Here is a 9416-nt window from a genome sequence, read left to right on the forward strand (position 1 = left end):
CTTTCCCAATTTTGAACCACTCAGTAGTTCCATATCCAGTTGTGTAATGTGGGAACCCTTGGCATACATTAAAAATGAAATTATTTCCTTGTCTCAAAAGTGTGCACATACGTAACACACATATAGATATGCTATATACTTACATGTGTAAATACTTATACCCTATAAACAGATATAGAAATTAATCATTCCATCTTGAATACATAGCGGAAAGAGGAAGCTTGAGAATTCACAAAGTTGATGCTATATGGAACAAAACTGGCAGAATCTGGATGTCCTGCTTCAGATACCACGAAGCCCCTTCCCAGAAGGTAACAAGGAAAACAAATCGTGAAGAGGATGTGTAGCATCCCAGACAATCCTGTGGACTCTATCAAGCATTGTTTATATGCTACGTCCTAGATAGAAAGAAGTGAACTACTAATAATCTTTTCGGCTGTCCTCACCACTCTCTGCATCGCCTTCCTATCCGAAGCAGTAATGCTTCCAAACCAGACAATAATGCAATATGACAGGATGTTCTCGATCTATAGAAAGTGGTAAGGACAATGGGAAGGAAGATAGTACTTTTCTCATGCGACGCAGAACAGGGTGTCTCCTCTCTAAACTTTGCTACGAGAACCGAAAACAGGAGTGCTAAAACACTTGGGAATCCTGAGAATCTGAAGTCCACACATCATGAAATTGCTGAAGTTGAAAGTCGGTGGAGATTCTGTGTCATCCAGGTGAAAGTTGTCTCAAAGGATGCTTTTTCAAAAGGCAACTGGACTTTATTTGGGGAAGAAGAAGGAAACTGGATTTTTTTTTTCCTTTTCCTTCTTCCTCAAGAAAAAACAGTCCAGTTGCCTTTCGAAAAAGCACCTTTGAGATTTCTGAGGTTGAGAAACGCTGGTGTAGTGAAGATGACCAAACACTCAGCAAAATCAGATGCCCTTCAGTTTGTCCTTCCTTTAGCAGGCATAGCCTTAAAAATCAAATATCGTCCAGCTTTTTGAGTGTCTTGTTTTGTTTCTGCTTCTTCTTCTTCTTCTTCTTGGACTGTTTTCACAACAGTAGTCCGTCCAACTTTCATATGTTGTGACCTTATAAATTGCCGCAAGGCTCAGCAGTCTACATTTACATTATTTATTTCCTGATTCCAGCAATTGGCTTCAATCCAGACCCTTAAAATCAATCATCCGTGGAGTCTGTAGATCCCGTGACTTGTACATTATCAAGAAAGTCAAACCGTGTGTCTTCGATTCTCCACGTAATAGATTAACAGAGTTGGAAGGGACCTTGTAGGTCATCTAGTCCAACCCCCCACCCAAGCAGGAGATTTACACCATTTCTGACAAATGGCAGTCCAATCTTTTCTTGAAAGTCTCAAGTGATGAAGCTCCCACAACTTCTGAAGGCAACTTCTGTTCCATGGGTTGATTGTTCTCACTGTCAGAAAAATTCTCCTTATTTCTAGGTTGAATCTCTCCTTGTTCAGTTTCCATCCATTATTCCTTCTCTGGCCTTCAGGTGCTTTGGAGAATAGCTTGACCCCCCCTCCTCTCTGTGGCAGCTCCTCAAATACTGGAACACTTCTGTCATGTCTCCCCTGGTCCTTCCCATCACTAGACTGGTCATGCCCAGTTCCTGTAAACGTTCTTTATATGTTTTAATCTTCAGTCCCCTAAACATCCTGGTTGCTCTCCTCTGCACTTTTTCTAGAGTCTCAACATCTTTTTTTATAGTATGTTGACCAAAACTGGATACGGTATTCTAGGTGTGGTCTTACTAAGGCTTTATAGAGTGGCATTAGTACCTCAATTGATCTTGATTGTATCCCTCTGTTAATGCAATTTAGGATTGTCCTCCTTCCCAACTGTCCATATCCTCTTTTGCATGTTCAGATACCTGGTAACTCTAGATATGGTTGACATCCATGTGCATATTTTGGTTCTATCGGCAATGCGTGATCATCTCCCAACTTCTTAAAGAGATCATGATGAAGGTGAGTGGAGATTAGGTCATCCAGGCAGTTAGAAAGCCACCATCCATTCTTCATGGACCTCCACAATCACGGTGGGATTTTGAAGGACATTTCAAGTTTATTTCCATATTGTGTTTATCCATGGATAAAATTGGAACCTTCTACCTCAGTGTTTCTCAACCTTAGCAGCTTTCAAGCCCCAGAATTCGTCAGCCAGCTTTATTGAAGTCCACACATCTTCAAGTTGCCAAGATTGAGAAACAGTGTTGTAAGGTCCTCACCATCTTCTGAACTATTCTCCACAGTCCTTTGAGTTCTTCAGCGTTCTTGATTTGTGTGGATCAGAGCTGGAGCACTGTATTCCACATTTAAACCAGGAGTATCCAACCTTGGCAACTTTTAAGACTTGGGGATTGTTGAAATCCCAGAATTCCTCAGCCAGGAGTTGAAGTCCACACTGCTTAAAGTTGTTAAGGTTGAGAAACTCCATCCAGTATATAGACCTGGAATTATAATAGCAGATCTCTTAATACCAGGATGTTCACTGCTTCACTATTTCCTGAGTTTAAAACTACTGTTGTACTTAATAGTCACAACCTAAAAGCATGTTTATCTTGGATTCCTGATCAGTGCTGTTAGATTCACGTTACAGCATGAAACCACAAGAATAAAAACTTCCTTTTAGCAAATCCAACGGAAATAGAAGCTGGGTTATTGTGTTTTATTTTATAGCCGTGTTTCTCAAGCTTGGGCGCTGGAAGATGGGTGGACTTAAATTCCCAGAATCCCCCAGCCAGCCATGCTAGCAGAGGAATTCTGGGAGCTGAAGTCAACACATTTTCAAATGGCCAAGCTTAATGGTAGTAGTTAAAAAATGCTTTAAAAAGTAAAAAAAAAAAAAAAAAAAGTTCCGAAGATCAGCTGAGCGACACGCGATTCCAAATGTGTAAGGACGGTTGAAAAGTTTTTCTACTTCTTCAGATAATTCCTGGTTGCTAAGATTTGCTTTCAAATAAAGAGCTTTTCTTGGTGTGTTCACTGTAATCCTTTTCAATTTTCTGCTTAATTAGACCAACCAGGCTGTTTTAATCAAATGAACAATCCAGAAAGGAAAAAAAGTCAAATGCAAACCTTAAAAGATATAGTCTCTGGGGTCAAGCATGTCAGTCAACCATAAATAAACCATAATTTTACCGCAAAAAGTCCACATTCCGTTGACTTCTCCAGTAATTGTGTCTCTCAAACCTAACATTTCAGCAATACTCAATATAATAGAACAGAAATTTTAAATCGGCCATTTCTTGAACAACTTTGGCCTCGCTGAACTTTGCTGGAATCCTTTTGAAGGAAAATTTGACAGCAATTGATAGAGGTGCTAAATCTAATAATTAGGCCACTTGGCTCTTCGTTGATCTATATTTAGGTTTAGCTCTGGAAAGTATCTAGCCTTCATTTTCCAGTCTGGAGTAAAAATGTAGCACATCATTATTATTCTCATTTCTTCTCTTGCCTGGAAAAAAAAAGAAAAAAGAAAAATCATAGCTCAGTTCAGCAATTTATATTTAACATGGGAACCAAGCACGTTTTGAAAAGCAAGCTCGGTCCAATCGTTCATCGCTTCCAGAATTGGAGACGTGGACGATGGGCTCAGGAACCCAGATGAAAACTGCAAGTGAAATGTCTTTTAACAGTAACAGAGCTGGAAGGGACCTTGGAGGTCATCTAGTCCAACCCCCTGCTCATACAGGAGACCTGTACTAGGGATTCGAACCGCCGAACTGCCGACCTTTCTGATCGACGAGCTCAGTATCCTAGACACTGAGCCACCTTGTCAAATCTTTTCTTTAGATCAGGATGTCCAACCTCAGCTACTTTAAGACTTGTGGACTTCAACTCCCAGAATTCTGTAGCCAGCATAGCTGAGGAATTCTGGGAATTGAAGTCCCCAAGTCTTAAAATTGTTAAGGTTGGACATTCCTGCCTTACATATACTTGGCCTTACTCTGGCCACGTTACATGTCTCTTATTAGATGTTGGCCTCTAAGTTAAGACCTGGGTTACTTTTTCCTCAGGATCCTAAGCAACCGTTCTATTTGGATTACAAAATTTACACTAGCCAAGTAAAGTTTGGCTTACTAAGTTTAGAACATAGAGTACAGACTCATAGGGCTGGAAACGGGTGGGTTCTAAATTTTTTTACTACCGGTTATGTGGGCGTGGCTTATTTTGTGGGCATGACTTGGTGTGTGGGGGGGTAATGTGACTGGGTGGGCATGGCCAACTTTTTTTTTTTTTTTTTTACTTTTAAAAGTATTTTTTCTACAACCTTAAGAGGTTGCAGAAAAAAGTGCTTCTAAAAGCCTCTGATGATCAGGCAACTCAGCTGGGATCGCCAGAGGCTTTTAAAGGCATTTTTTTTTTCTACAACCTCTTCAGCCGAAAAAATGATTTTAAAAGTAAAAAAAAAAAGCCTCTGATGAGGTGGGCAGGATAAGCGAGCGGCGAGCAACCGGGGACTGGTTCGGGGGCATGGCCAGCCAATGTTATTACCAGTTCTCTGAACTACTACAAATTTTTACTACTGCTTCTTGCGAACCAGTGCGAATCGGGAGCAACCCACCACTGGCTGGAAGGGACCCTGGAGGTCTTCTAGTTCAACCCTCTGCTAAGCAGGAAACCTTATTACTAGTGATGGCGAACCTTTTCGGCACCGAGCTTGTCAGGGTTGCAACCCGGAAGAAGACCTGCCCAGGGCACATGCACATGCCCGAAAATGAACTTCTGGTTTCCGGCGCGTATATGCGCGCCAGCCAGCTAGTCTTCCAGGTTTCTGGTGCGCACGCACATGCGACAATCAGCTGGCTAGTGCGCGTGCTCAGGCAGGAAAATGGAAGACCGGCTCTTCCAGTTTCCAGCACTGCCGCACGCAAAAAGACCAGCTGATTGTCGTGCACGCAGGCGCGCCATAAACCCGGATGAGGAAATGCAACGCCGCACGTGCCAGGCGACATGGCTCCGTGTGCCACTTTGGGCACGCGTGCCATAGGTTTGCCATCACGGCCCTATACCATTCCAGACAAACGACTGTCCAATTTCGTCTTAAAAACCTTCAGTGATGGAGCACCCATAATTTCTGAAGGCAAATTGTTCCACTGATTGATTGTTCTCACTCGAAGGACATTTCTCCTTAGCTCTAGCTTGGATCTCTCTTTCATGATCTTCCACCCTTTACTTCTTGTCCTGCTCTCCGGTGCTTTGGAGAATAGGTGGACCCCAGTGGTCGGTTGCAAAATTTTTTACTACCGGTTCTGTAGGCTTGGCTTGGTGGGTGTGGCTTGGTGGGCATGGCAGGGGAAGGATACTGTAAAATCTCCATTCCCTCCCCAATCCAGGAGAAGGTTACTGCAAAATCCCCATTTTCTCCTGATCAGCTGGGACTTGGGAGGCAGAGAATAGATGTGGGCAGGCCAGTCTGAATTTTTACTACCGGTTCTCCGAACTACTCAAAATTTCCGCTACCGGTTCTCCAGAACTGGTCAGAACCTGCTGAAACCCACCTCTGGTGGACCCCCTCTTCTCTGTGACAGCCCCTTAATTGAACTGAAGAAGCTTGTCACAGTTCTTACTGCTGAGCCAGGTACCACCTATTATTTACCTATGGCAGGTAAATAGCTAAATACCTAAAGGTATGCATTTAGGTTTTTCCTGCCTAAGTGAAGGATCTTACTTTTCTCACCGCTGAAATGGATCAACCCAACCCATGGAACAGAAGTTGCCTTTGGAAGTTGTGGGAGCTTCATCACTGGAAGCTTTTGAGAAGAGACTGGACTGCCATCGGTCAGAAATGGTGTAGGGTCTCGTGCTCGGGCAGGGGGTTGGACTAGATGACCTACAAGGTCCCTTCCAACTCTGTTAATCTGTATCTATTTTGGAAAGGGGGGAGGAGAAGAAGGAGAAGAAGGAGGAGGAGGAGGAGAAGGAGAAAGCAAAGAAGGAAAGGAAAGGAAAGGAAAGGAAAGGAAAGGAAAGGAAAGGAAAGGAAAGGAAAGGAGGAAAGGGGAGGGGAGGGGAGGGAAAGGAAAAGGAAAAGGAGGGGAGGGGAGGGAAAGGAAAGGAAAGGAGGAAAGGAGAGGGGAGGGGAGGGGAGGGAAAGGAAAAGGAAAAGGAGGAGAGGGGAGGGAAAGAAAAAGGAGGGGAGGGGAGGAAAAGGAGAGGGAAGGGAAAGGAAAGGAAAGAAGGGAAAGAGAGAGAGGGGAGGGGAAGGAGAGGGGAGGGAGAGGAAAGGAAAGGAAAGGGAGGGAAATGAGAGGGAAGGGAAAGGAAAAAGGAAAGGAAAGGAAAGAAGGAAAGGAGAGAGAGGGGAGGGAAAGGAGAGGGGAGGGGAAGGGAGGGGAGGGGAAGGAGAGGGAAGGGAAAGGAGAAAGGAAAGGAAAGGAAAGGAAAGGAAAGGAAAGGAAAGGAAAGGAAAGGAAAGGAAAGGAAAGGAGGAAAGGAGAGGGGAGGGGAAGGGAGGGGAGGGGAAGGAGAGGGAAGGGAAAGGAGAAAGGAAAGGAAAGGAAAGGAAAGGAAAGGAAAGGAAAGGAAAGGAGGAAAGGAGAGGGGAGGGGAGGGGAGGGAAAGGAAAGGAGAGGGGAGGGAAAGGAAAGGAAAGGAAGGAGGAGGAAGGAAAAGGGAGAAAGGAAAGGAGAGAAAACAAAAGAAAAAGGGGGGGAAAAAAGAAACGAACCAACTCACAGCCATCAGGACCTGTCCAACTGGTTTTTTAAAACCATGCGTGGAATGCGCCTTCTTCCTGTCTGGGAGATTGCTTGTAGGCCTGGAGGCACCATCTCCTTGTTCCCGAACTCCTCATTATGAGCTTTGGAGTGAGGTTATAAGCAGGTGGAACCGTTCCAGAAATAAAGAGCTACTCTGCCAACAGGGTTTCTCTATTGCAAAAGAACACTTGAGGCTGACGAGAAAGGATTGAGGAGGGCCTGAAAGAAACTTGGCTCTGGAATTGCTTCCCTCATAATCTAAGCATTTTTTTTTTTTTTACCCAAGTATGATCAAGGGTTAAGAGAGCTGTGAAATGTGTAGAGAGAAAAAAAAAATAGGGAAACGAGAGAAATAACCTCCTTCCTGACGCTGCAACTAACAGGAAGGTAATTAGTTAACTCAACGGATAGTCAGTAGGTTCAGTCATTTAATACAGCTCTGGTAATTTTTGCATGGGGAGAAAAATTACTTTAGCAAACCCATGCAAAATGAGTACCTGGGTTAATCTCCCCTCACCACGCGCCCAATATACAATTACAGCACATCAGCCGGTTTTGCTTTTGGACCGGATGAATGTAGCTGTTTGCCAGGAAAAGCCTGGTGGAGGATCAACCATCAGAAGGACCATGATAGCAGTCTTCCAATATTTAAGAGGCTGCCACAAATAAGAGGAGGGGGGGTGTCTCACCCTGTTCTCTTTTTTTAAAAAATTTTTTATTGAAAATTATTTTAAAAATACAGAAAAAATAATATAATAATATGTATAGAATTGCAGAGAGTAATATAATACATAGAGAGTTTTAAAGTATCAATTTTCGGCTAGAGAAAGTACAAACTTCCATTAAGCCAAACTCATCAAAAGAAAGAAAAGTTTTATCCAGAAGAAAGAATTCTCAATCGTCAGGCAATGCTCCTATAAATATTTACCCTATTCTCACCCTGTTCTCCAAAGCAGAGGTCTGCAACCTGACAACTTTAGGACTTGTGGACTTCAACTCCCAGAATTCCTCTCAGCCAGAGGAATTCTGGGAATTGAAGTCCACAAGTCCTAAAGGTCGCCAAGGTTAGAGACCCCTGTTCTAAACGACTTGAGGGCAGAACAAGAAGCAATGGATGGACAGTAACCAGGGGCGGGTTTCAAAAATTTTAGCAAGGGGTTCTCTGCCCGGTTGCCGGGTGGGCGTGGCCATGGTGGGTGTGGCCTAGTTAGCCTCCTGCAGTGGGGGCACTTTTGCCCTCCCCAGGCTCCAGAGGCTTTTCTCAAGCCTCCGGGAGGGCGAAAACAGCCTCCCCAGGCTCTGGAGGCCGGAAACGGCCCTGTTTTCAGCCTTCCCAAACTTCCGGTAGGCCCATTTTTCGTCCTCCCCAAGCCTGCTCATGCGCCCTGCACTTACCTGCATCCATAACAGGTCACGTGGGGACTCCTGGGAGGGGAGGGGCGGGCAGGGCCTGCCAGGAGTGGGATTTGGGGGTTCTCCGAACTGCACAGAATCTTATCTAGAGGTTCTCCCGAACTCCTGCCAACCCCCAGCAGCCCACTCCTGAAACTAACCAAGGAGAGAAGCAACCTAGAACTAAGGAGAAATTTCCAGACAGTGAGAACAATTAATCAGTGGAACAACTTGCCTCATTCCGGAAGTTGTGGATGCTCCAACACTGGAAGTTTTTAAGAAGAGATTGGGCAACCAATTGTCTGAAATGATATAGGGCAGGGGGTCCCCAACCCCGGTTGGTGGACCGGCACTGGGCCACGGCATGCCAGAAACTGGGATGTGCAAATAAGCAAAACCCCATCCACGGGATGCAGGCGACACACAAAACCACACCACTTCCAGTCCACGGAATACTTCTCTCTACAGACTTGGTCTTTGGAGCCCAAAAGCTTAGGGTCTCCTGCTTGAGCAGGGGTTGGACTAGAAGACCTCCAAGGTCCCTTTCAACTTGTTATTCTGCTACTCATGGGTTCCTACTTTGCATTAAGCCATATTTTGTCTTACTATAGCTCTCAAATGGTTACAAAGGGCGAGTACACAGATAATCGGCCTTCGTAGCTGAGCTGGTTATTCTTCAATGCTTCACCGTGATATTATTTCTTTAAAAAAACAAATTCTTGCAAATTCCTGAAATCTCACCGACGTTGCCCAAGAGCCGAAGATTTACAAGACATCGTGCAAGAATGCTCCAATCTTGTGATGTCTCTTTGACACTGTGGTACATTTCAAGATTTTGTAAAATTTCAGTATGACCTGAGAAGCCTTTCTAGCGTAACCTTCCCCTAAGCCCATGATGGCGAACCTATGGCACGCGTGCCACAGGTGGCACCTGGAGCCATGTCTCCTGGCACACCAGCTCAGCTCCGGCGCTAGAAGTCTCTGGAGGCTGGGGACAGCAAAAAAGTCACTTCCTGTCCAACTGGAAGTTGGAAAATGGGCTGTTTCGGGCCTCCAGAGGCCTCCAAGGAGGTAGGGAAGGCTGTTTTTGTCCTCCCCAGATGCATAGAGAGGATCTGGAGCCAGGTGAGAAAGAAAAATGGGCCTACTGGGCCATCGCGTGCCAGGAGCGGGGGGCAAGGGAGTTCACACATGCGCGGGGTGGGGCGCATAGAATTATGGGTGTAGGCACACACATGCGCGAACCTCCCCCATCCCCCCCTTCCTTGCACGTGATGGCAAAAAGGTTAGCCATCACTGCCCTA

General features: G+C 45.0%; 1 long non-coding RNA gene across 1 annotated transcript; it reads right to left on the reverse strand.

Moving 5' to 3' along the window:
• Positions 1–1855: 1855 nt before the first annotated feature.
• Positions 1856–7069, reverse strand: LOC148112765 (uncharacterized). The gene is made up of 2 exons (XR_015728835.1): positions 6698–7069; positions 1856–3473 (listed from the first exon to the last, which is right to left on the reverse strand). It is a non-coding gene; the product is annotated as an uncharacterized LOC148112765 (long non-coding RNA).
• Positions 7070–9416: the final 2347 nt, after the last annotated feature.

This window comes from Pantherophis guttatus, chromosome 7 (assembly GCF_059756535.1).
Source record: "Pantherophis guttatus breed Tessera chromosome 7, ASM5975653v1, whole genome shotgun sequence".
NCBI lineage: Eukaryota > Metazoa > Chordata > Lepidosauria > Squamata > Colubridae > Pantherophis > Pantherophis guttatus.